Here is a 9,567-nt window from a genome sequence, read left to right as displayed (position 1 = left end):
CTTAGAATTGTATACAACAGCTTTTACTTCACATGCAATTAATTTCAACATTTCTTTGTGGTTTACTGTAACTGCAGCTACTGGATCTGACTGTAATAAACTTTATTACAATATGTACTGCAACGACACTATTTACTGCAGTAAATTGTATGTAGTATAAAGAGAAGATTACCGCCAAAACAATACTTTTGGGATATGCCTGCTTATCAGGTATCTACTGAGCATGTTATATCAAAGCTGCCTATAGGCCCCTCCGTGGAGTGCACAGTGGGATCTCCCAGGGCTGGCCTCACAGCAGCTGGCAGAGGTTCGAAAACTAGATTCTCCTGTGCCATCTGGGAGCTACCATGAGAACAGTTGCCTCATCTCTCCTGACCTTTTTGAGGATAGTAGGGAGCAGCAGTATAGACGGGAAAGCGTACAAAAGCACTTTGTACGCCTAGTGGACCTCCGCAGCTGCAGAGGGAGAACCACAGGGGGCAATGGGTCGTCTCTGCCGTGCCAAAGAGATCAACCTGGGCCTCCCTGAAGCGTTCCCAAAAGCACTGCAACACCTGAGGGTGCAGTAGCCATTCTGATGGGTGAGGACCCTCCCTCAAGACTCCTGGGAGATGTACAGCAGGGAGGGACAGGAAGTGCCTCTGTGCCCAGATCAGCAGCCAAAAGGTTATGCGGTGTAATCCCGGGAACCAAATCCCTCCCTGGTGGTTCATGTACACAACTACTGACGTGTTGTCCGTGCGGACAATGACATGTTTGTTGCAGAGCAGAGGGAGAAAATGTTGCAATGCGAGGTGAACTGCTTTCAGATCTAGTGTGTTTATGTACAGGGATGTCCAGTGGCCCAACCAGATCCGCAGACTCCTCTGCCTGTGTCTGTCATTATCACTTGATGGTTGTAAATCACTCCCATCCTTATGCCTTCGCTCAGATGAGGGGCTTGCCTCCACCAGAGTGCTTTCCAGTATAAGCGAGACACTGTCAGCCAACGGTTTCTTTCGCACTTGCGGTGTAGCCAAAAGGCATTGAGCCAGGCTTGAAGCGGGAGCATGTGAAAAAACCCCAGTTGGATGGCTGACGAAGCTGCGACGACCAGACCCAGTCATTTTTGGCACAATACCAATTGTACTGTCTGAGAGGCAGGCTCGCATCATAAGGGAATCCAGCTGGAGACCCAAGTAGACCGTACTTTGCACAGGGGAGCACAGTGCAGCCCGGCGATAACCTGGTTATGGACCACAGGCAGTCACGGAACGGGGCAGCGCGTAGCGTATGCCGGAGTGGAGCACAGGCGACCTAGAAAAATGTAGTGCTTTTTTTATTATTATTATTTTAACTGCAAAGTCAGTGATAGGAAAAATAGAGGCTTAAACACACAGCAATTCAGCTATAGGAGAAACGCATTCACCACGCCAGGCGGGTGACCAAACACGCCGAGTTGCGGGCTGAAACAAGCCGGCTGATTCAACTGGCCGGAATTTTCACTACAGAAAATAAATACGTACAAAGGACACTGCAGTCCAGTAAATATGCTGTGTAAAGGTATTGTAATTATTACACGTTGTGTGAAAATTCGTATTACTTAAATTGTGAAATAGTGTGTTCTCGGAATACGCAAATTGGTCAAATGCTTCCCTTATAAAATATGCATTAACTATGTTCTGCTAGTATCCTGCAGTAGTGTTTTTGTTATCTTTTTAGTGAACCCTGCCATCTAGTGGTCAAATAATGGTAACATGTAACTTTCACTATTGCTGTCATTTAACAGGACGTTGTATAATGTTTATATTTTAGGAAGCTTATTAATGTGGCATTCATTCGATTTTAAAAGAGGTGTAATCAGGAACACATCTTAAAGGGACTATTGTGTTAATGCTGAATGCATTTTACTGATGTAAACATAGCAGTTCGGTTTTCTATTATATAAGAAAACTCTGCAGTTTTTGCAAGTGTAAATAAAATACTTCGAATATTAAATAAATAAATACATAAGTAAATTAACCGGAGTCCTTACAGCAAGGCGCGAATGTGAGTGTTAGTATTTGTACTATTTGGTACAACAGTAATACATTATCAACAGTGGGAATTGGTATTCATTTTGTGATACCATTGAAAGGTCACAATGTCGCACATTCATTTCTGTTTTCGGTCCTCGAATCTCTTAATCACAAGTCAGAGAAAGAAAATTCGATTTTTTTTTTTTTTTTTTTTTTTTCTTCGCTCTCCTACTCCAATTTTGCTTAACCATTTTTTAAAAACTACATCTCCCATGAACCCATCTTCCTAAATAACATTTTCCTGTGTATCCGCGTTTCCTGTCTTCCAGAAACAGAGGTCTCTATCTACAGGTCACAGTTTCAATTTCAGATAGGCTATGCTAATAATCACTTCGAATTGGTGACTACAGTAGGTACAACACAACGTGTAGCTCTGCGATTAACGGGTAGGTTAGCACGTTTTTTTTTTTTCAATTATTTATGTGTATGTTTTTGTTGTCATAAGAATAGAGATGATTACATTTGATGTTATAGGAGTGAATCCAGGGGATCTAGCTGTAGCGGATAAAGCTGCTCGCCACTTCTTGTTTATTACATTTGAATATCGATACCGATATAGGGTTGGCGTTTTAAGTGCTACAGTCTTTGGTTTGTAATATTAATACAATAATGAATACAGGTTCCATGTGTATTTCTTGGCAATGTACAGATTGAGACAGCCTTTTGCGATAATGATTCTATAAATGTTAAGAGGTGATGATCACTGATGATGACGTCGGGCAAACAAACATCAATTTCATTTGCACGGGTGTAGCAGAAATCCGACACTACAGTCGCCGCTCGCAATTAATCTGTTTACAAGAAAACAGCCTGTGTTGTAAAGCATCTAGTCCATGTCACAGACTCAGTATCTAGTGTGCGTTAGTTTAACGGTCAAGTCAGTGCGACGGACAGCTATGTGAAAATACATGCGTGAACATATAATACAAATTAAAAGAAAGGGTGGTAGTAATGAACACATATGATCATATAAAAACAGCAGGGACTGAATTGCAAAATACACTAAGAAGTAAAAACTACCACGACTACTAATAAAGAAATGAGAATTCTGGCAGACAGAATAATGTAAAAATGGGTTTGTATCGAAATAATTAAAAAGTGACATGCTTCCGCAAAATCCCAGAACAGGTTTGGTTAGAGGTAACCCAAAAATGCACAAAGAAACACACCCAATGCGAATGATTGTCAACACAATTGATAACCCAACATATGTCATTGCGGAAATAACTGAAAGGAAGCTGCAGCCACACGTTTAAAGCTTACCTAGCTAACACATTTTCTGAAAAGGATATAATAATATAAAGGTTAAAATTCCACAGAGTACCATTTTATTTAGCATGGCTGTAAAATCCATGTACCCCAGTGTGAAACTTTAGAAGCATGTAAAGAGGCACTGGAAAATAGAGTAGATAGGAACATGATACCTATTAAATATAGTTTTAGAAAATTGTTATTTTACATTTGGAAACAGAAGTAACAAACAGAATGTTGGCGCAGCAATAGGGTTAAAATTAGGTATGCATTTTGCAAGCATGTGTATGGGCAAATGGGAGGAAATGTTATTGAGTAAACTAAGCCCCGTTCACACTGGCACTCCAAACCGAGTCCGGACCCGGGTTCAGGCTACCTGGGTCACAATCCTGCGTAGTGTGAAACCACATACCTGGGTCGTACCCGGGTTCACCCGGGTTGAGCGAGACAAAAAGCATGATGGACATTTGTGCCAACGCAATAACAAATAGCCACTCCTGTGTTTATGTTTCACTTCCGCAAGGAACATTTCTGTTTATTGTGTTTATCCATATTTGTGTTGCTTGAGACACATCATGACCCAGATTGCGGCAGGGATGTAGAAACATTTGCTCTAATCAACATTTGGGCCGACGGTTCAATCCGGAGAAGCTTGGATGGAAGCGTCCGTAACAAGCTGCTTCCAGGGCATCGATACACAGATTGTTTACTTGCGCCTGTCACCCAAGTCAACCTGCTTTATCAAAAGCAGTGTGAAATCATTTACATGACCAGCAATACACCGGGTCCTGACCGGGTAGAGCATGCCAGCGTGAAAGGGGCTCTAGACAAGAAACCATTAGAATACATTTGAAGGTATGTGGATGACATACTTGGAATATGGACATTTGGAGAAGAAGCTCTTGCACAGTTTCATAAATTTAGCAACTAATATCCACCCTAACATTTCGGCGGATTTAAGGTGACAAAATCTGAAATTGAATGCTTAGACACCTTGGTTAAACTTGATCAAGGATCTATTAAAACAGATCTTTACTTGAAACCTACTGATATACATCAATACCTACATTTGTCATCTGCACAGCCTATCTATACTAAAATAGAAATTCATAAAGTATGGGGTAATCTGTTCTGATGAAAATGACTAATAAACAGAAAGGAATTAAAAAGTAAATTAAGAAAAGAGGATATAAATAACAAATTATTGAGAGAGAATTGATAAAAGTTGACAAACACAATAGGAATGAACTACTTGATTATAAGAAAAGGGAAGATAGGGTTAAGAGTGTCATTAATAATGATGTTTTCTATATTATTACCCAACATTTACTCAAAAATGGGAGCATTTATTTATACTTCGTATTGCAAAAAATATTTCCGAAAGCACCGTAGCTTTTAGAAGGGTTGCAAATTTGGCTGACATTTTAGTCCACAGTAAACATAAAGGGATCATAGATACATCATAAAGAATACAGAACCACCAATCAAATATAAGAAATAAAATACAAGGAACAGACCCACCATGGATGACCTAAAGTTTGTGGTTTTACTACAGTGTAGGGTAGCCCTTGTAAAAGTTTGCACAGTAATTTTACAGTTTTCCCATGTTTTCCTATGGTTGTGCCATGCAATTACCATAGTTTGCAATGTTTTCAATACACCCACACATATTATACAGAAGATACGGTAGCCAACCCACTATGTACTTGGTTACATTTTGTCTGATCTCCCTCACCCAATGAAACTACTTTTGCAATCTAAAGCAGACCTTTGCACGCCATAATGAGGAAGTATTGTGTTTCCAGCCTGGTTTCAGTACTGTTGGCACACAGATGTGCTTCTGGTGGTAGCTTTCGTATTATATAATGTAACTTTATTATGTTTGCTGAAGAGATTTCAGCTAATCAGTAAAGTGCATTTGGGCTGACTTTTAAACACAATAAAAACAACCTCCTCCATTACTGTGCTCTGGATAATATTTTGTCCACTGTATGCTTCTATACAGTAGGTATGTTTTGTCAACACAGAAACTGAAGCCTAAATGGGCGTAAAGGCTAAACTAGGCGATCTTAGAAGTAGAGAGGGAGCATTCATGGACTGTCTCAGGGTAAGTAGTTGTGCCAGTCTTAAATACTGTAGAGGATTTAATAAGAGTGGTGTCAGGAGCATCAGCAGTCAAATCAGATGAGCTGAACACAGCAGCAAGGAACGGTAGACGGTATACTCTTAAGATCTAAAGTTTTTGTGAGTCATCACGGGAACTTAAAAGCATGGATACATATTTTTTTCACATCGTTTGTGAAATTGGTGTGCAATAACTGAGTTTGTGTGACATGTTGAGAGAGGTTGTTCTTAGTCTGTGTCTGGTTATTAAATATGATACATGAGGATACAAAATAATTTAGTTAAAAATGACAGAGAAGAAAGGGCTGATGGATTGGTTTACATAGAACTGTGGTTAGAGAGGGAAACAGACCAAAGTACACCCAGCTAGCAAACTTCCGGATATATTTTAGCCTACAGCACACGCAAAGTAAAACTAAACATGTCTGGCTAGCAGAGGAGCTTACAGTAAAAGGGAACACAGAATGTACAGTAATCAGTTATTACAAAATGCCATAGATAACAAAAAGAAGTCCATGCATATTCCTATAGCCGATGTCCATCCTGTTAATTTGCTGCCACTTCCTTCCTGTCTGCTCTGGTAGCCAGAGGCCTCTGCATTCAGATTTTCTGTTCTAATGCAAACTGTCAGAAACAGTAGTGTTACCAAAGAGTTTATACATGATCCATTAAGGACCTGTGTTTTTAATATTAATATCTTTGAGAACGATTTAAGAACACAACAGGTAACATGGCTGTTAGAGTGAAAGCAAAACAAAGCCAATCATTTTAATTAATAAAAGGCTTGTATTATAAATAGGATAAACAGCTTTGCCCAATCCGATGGAAAGTGCAAAAGGATCACAAAACCCACTGAACCCACTAAATCACTGTGCACTTTGTTGTGCTGTAGTTCTCCGTATCAGATTTAGCTTTGTCAAAAAAAAAATAAACAGAAAAGGAATTTGAAGAGAAAATACGTCTGTGTGCTATTTAGAAAGTGTCACTGTGCCGCCGGTGAAGGTATAGATTGTGAAGTTCAGAACATTCTAGGAAGTTATAGTAACATCTCCAGCTTTCAGAAACAAATCTACTTCATTGCAAATATGCAGTGAAAAAAAAAAAAAGACCACTCTTGTTCATTTGTAGTTCTTTTTCTGGCCAAAGTTGAGCCAAAATCGTGAGCTTGGTTTGTATCACAGACAGCAATTAAGTTTGTTACTGGATATTTTACATGATTATATATATATATAAAACACTAATTTGTTGTAACTGCTGGGCTTAAAAATCCACAAAATGTTTTTATTCCTGAAACCTTTATTTGTTCACATAAATACAGAGTCTGAAACTACGTACCTTTAAACTACATGAAACATCCGTTAGAGGAAGGCAAAAACAGTGAAACTAGTGGTCTGGAAACTGTTTATTTTAATCTATTTAGGCAGGCTGCCAACATTTTTCATGTTGTGCATAACTTGAAAGATAGCTGAGTGTACAGTATTGTGTGTGTTAGAACAGGAAAAGCACTACACAGTCGCACAATCTTAAAAATTACCTTCAAATATGCCTTTATATAGTTTTTAATGAAATTGTGTTTTAGAGTTTTGAACAGAACCACTTCTTGATATATATGCACTTACTGTAGGTCAAAGATTGAATACCATACTTGAGGAAGTCTGCTTTCATTACTAGTGTAATGTTTTATCTTACAGGTTTTCCTTCGACTGGAAAGCTGGCTTTGAATTTTAAAAGCAGGTTTGATCTTCAAGGGACAGTTTGAAGAGAAAAATCAGGAAACGAGGAATAATACAAGACTAGCTACAACAGAAAATTATATCATAATTACGGTAAGTGGGATTTCGTTTTTGCAGTTTGAGGAACAAAAAAGCACCTTAATGGTGTTCATTAATGACTCCAGGCATCTTTTTAAACACATAAAAACAAAAAATCTTGTGTTTATTTTGTTGTGGTGATCCCAGCTCATCACAGAGGGCCCTTTCAGATTGTTCTAGCTGTTATTTCTGGTACATTTATGTTGTGGTACATGGTAATGCAGCAATGGTAACACAGCCCAGGGATGCTGTGGTAAAGGGCAGTATGAGGTTTGGTAGTGATGCAAGTCATTCACTGCTCATCTGTATCACACACTGCTTGTTATCTAGAGTTATCTGTCCGCTGGTGTGCAATGGAGAACATGTACTGCTAACCACTGCATATGTCGACAGTTTGTAGTTTCCAGGGCTGTAAATGGTCTAAAAATTTGTGAATATTATTGAATTCTACTCTGCTTATGCCCTATAAAAAGCAATACAGATGTATGCAAAATGAAATTAGAAGGTTATCTAAAGGGCTTTGACCACTTCATAGCTGGGATTTTGTTAAGTTGTTGTATAATATTTCAGAATATCTTACCAGAAGTGTATACAGGTTTACCATTTTATTTATTTTTTCCACAGTGACCTTAAACACAAACTTAAAACACATACTGTATGTTGTTTATGCAGCCAAAATTGTGCAACATGTAATATACCTACTGCTATGGCTTGTATAGTTACTAATGAAACATCTTGTTAGTGTTTTTAGTGCTTTGCTGTCTTTTTTGAGGAAAAAAGGAATCTGGCAGATGTAGGGATTTTCCTGCACAACTTATTGTAAGCCAAAACAAAGTATCCTTTTTCATTATTCTGTGGAATCAACCAAAACATATTTTTGCTTTTTTAACCTGTAGCACTGACCCTAATAAGTCAGTTGTATTAATTGGATTACTGTCTAAAAATACCAGGTGAAAATGTGTATTATTAGTAGTATTATAATGCAGTTATTATTATAATATGATGCGTCAGTGCAATTTATTTTTGAGTTTTCTTCAAGATCGGTCCGCCCTTTGTTTAGGTCATATGATCACATCTGTACTTGGCAAATCATAAAGTGTAAATAATTAAGCATCCCCATGAATTTGAAAACATGCTGTGTCTACTACTATCTCATAAACCATCTCATAAGTCATATTACTTTGGTTTCAGGATGATAAAGGACTAACCCCTCGGGAATCACAGCTGTATTCTGTGACATGAGATCAACTTTGATTGTGGGTGTCGTACAAGAAAAAAATAACCATTTTCCTGCCAGCTGTCTTGTATTAAATATTAATTTTTGAACCCTTCCCCTGTAATAATAAGCATGTCAGTGGAATTCAATGCTACAACTGTAAATACAAATATAAAGCAAGACCTACATGAAAAACGTAACTTTGACAAATGGATGGACAAAAGCCTGTGTATTCTGATAACTACAGTAACTTGTGCCAAAGAATGTATACAGAAAGTATACAGCATCCAGTACCTTGCTAAAGAAAGCACTTGATGGGTTTCATCACAATTGGACAATCTGCAGATACTGTAAAACGCTAAATACTGTGGATACTTTCACTGTAATACCAATTGTGGTGGTGGTGGGGGGGGGGGGTTGGGGGGTCGTAAATTTTCCAAAGGCCCTGATGAATTTGTAAAGCTGCAAAACCCTCAGTACTAAAGATCAGTGGTTCTCAAACTTTTTTTTTAGACTTTTGGAATTTAAAATAACATTAGGTCATCGCAGATTAGTGCTAATCAGAGTCAGTGAAACCAGCAAGATGACTACTTCCTCATTGACAAAGAAGGTCTTCTGACTTGGTTAGTGGTCAGTGTTGACATCTTTTTACCCCCACTTTCTAAGCAGTGAGTGTAGCTGATAACCTCTTACTTTTTCTTTTGTGATCAAATGTTAAGAACATAAGAACATAAGAAAGTTTACAAACGAGAGGAGGCCATTCGGCCCATCTTGCTCGTTTGGTTGTTAGTAGCTTATTGATCCCAAAATCTCATCAAGCAGCTTCTTGAAGGATCCCAGGGTGTCAGCTTCAACAACATTACTGGGGAGTTGATTCCAGACCCTCACAATTCTCTGTGTAAAAAAGTGTCTCCTATTTTCTGTTCTGAATGCCCCTTTTTCTAAACTCCATTTGTGACCCCTGGTCCTTGTTTCTTTTTTCAGGCTGAAAAAGTCCCTTGGGTCGACACTGTCAATACCTTTTAGAATTTTGAATGCTTGAATTAGGTCGCCACGTAGTCTTCTTTGTTCAAGACTGAACAGATTCAAATTTTTTTAGCCTGTCTGC

At 38.5% G+C, this 9,567-nt stretch overlaps 1 protein-coding gene across 3 annotated transcripts in view; it reads left to right on the top strand.

Moving 5' to 3' along the window:
• Positions 1 to 2,324: 2,324 nt before the first annotated feature.
• Positions 2,325 to 9,567, top strand: part of LOC121314240 (STARD3 N-terminal-like protein) — a 15,543-nt gene continuing 8,300 nt past the window's right edge. Inside the window, exons 1-2 of one of the 3 annotated variants that reach the window (XM_041247278.1) lie at positions 2,325 to 2,443; positions 7,124 to 7,258. The gene's annotated coding sequence lies outside the window, so the exon portion shown is untranslated. Of the gene's footprint in view, positions 2,444 to 5,141; positions 5,416 to 7,123; positions 7,259 to 9,567 lie in introns of those variants that run through there. The other 2 variants (XM_041247280.1, XM_041247279.1) reach the window with 2 other exon arrangements.

The sequence above is a fragment of the Polyodon spathula genome, chromosome 4, assembly GCF_017654505.1.
Source record: "Polyodon spathula isolate WHYD16114869_AA chromosome 4, ASM1765450v1, whole genome shotgun sequence".
NCBI classification, from domain to species: Eukaryota; Metazoa; Chordata; class Actinopteri; order Acipenseriformes; family Polyodontidae; genus Polyodon; species Polyodon spathula.
The sequence above is the reverse complement of the archived record's forward strand: the minus strand, read 5'-3'. Positions and strand labels throughout refer to the sequence as shown.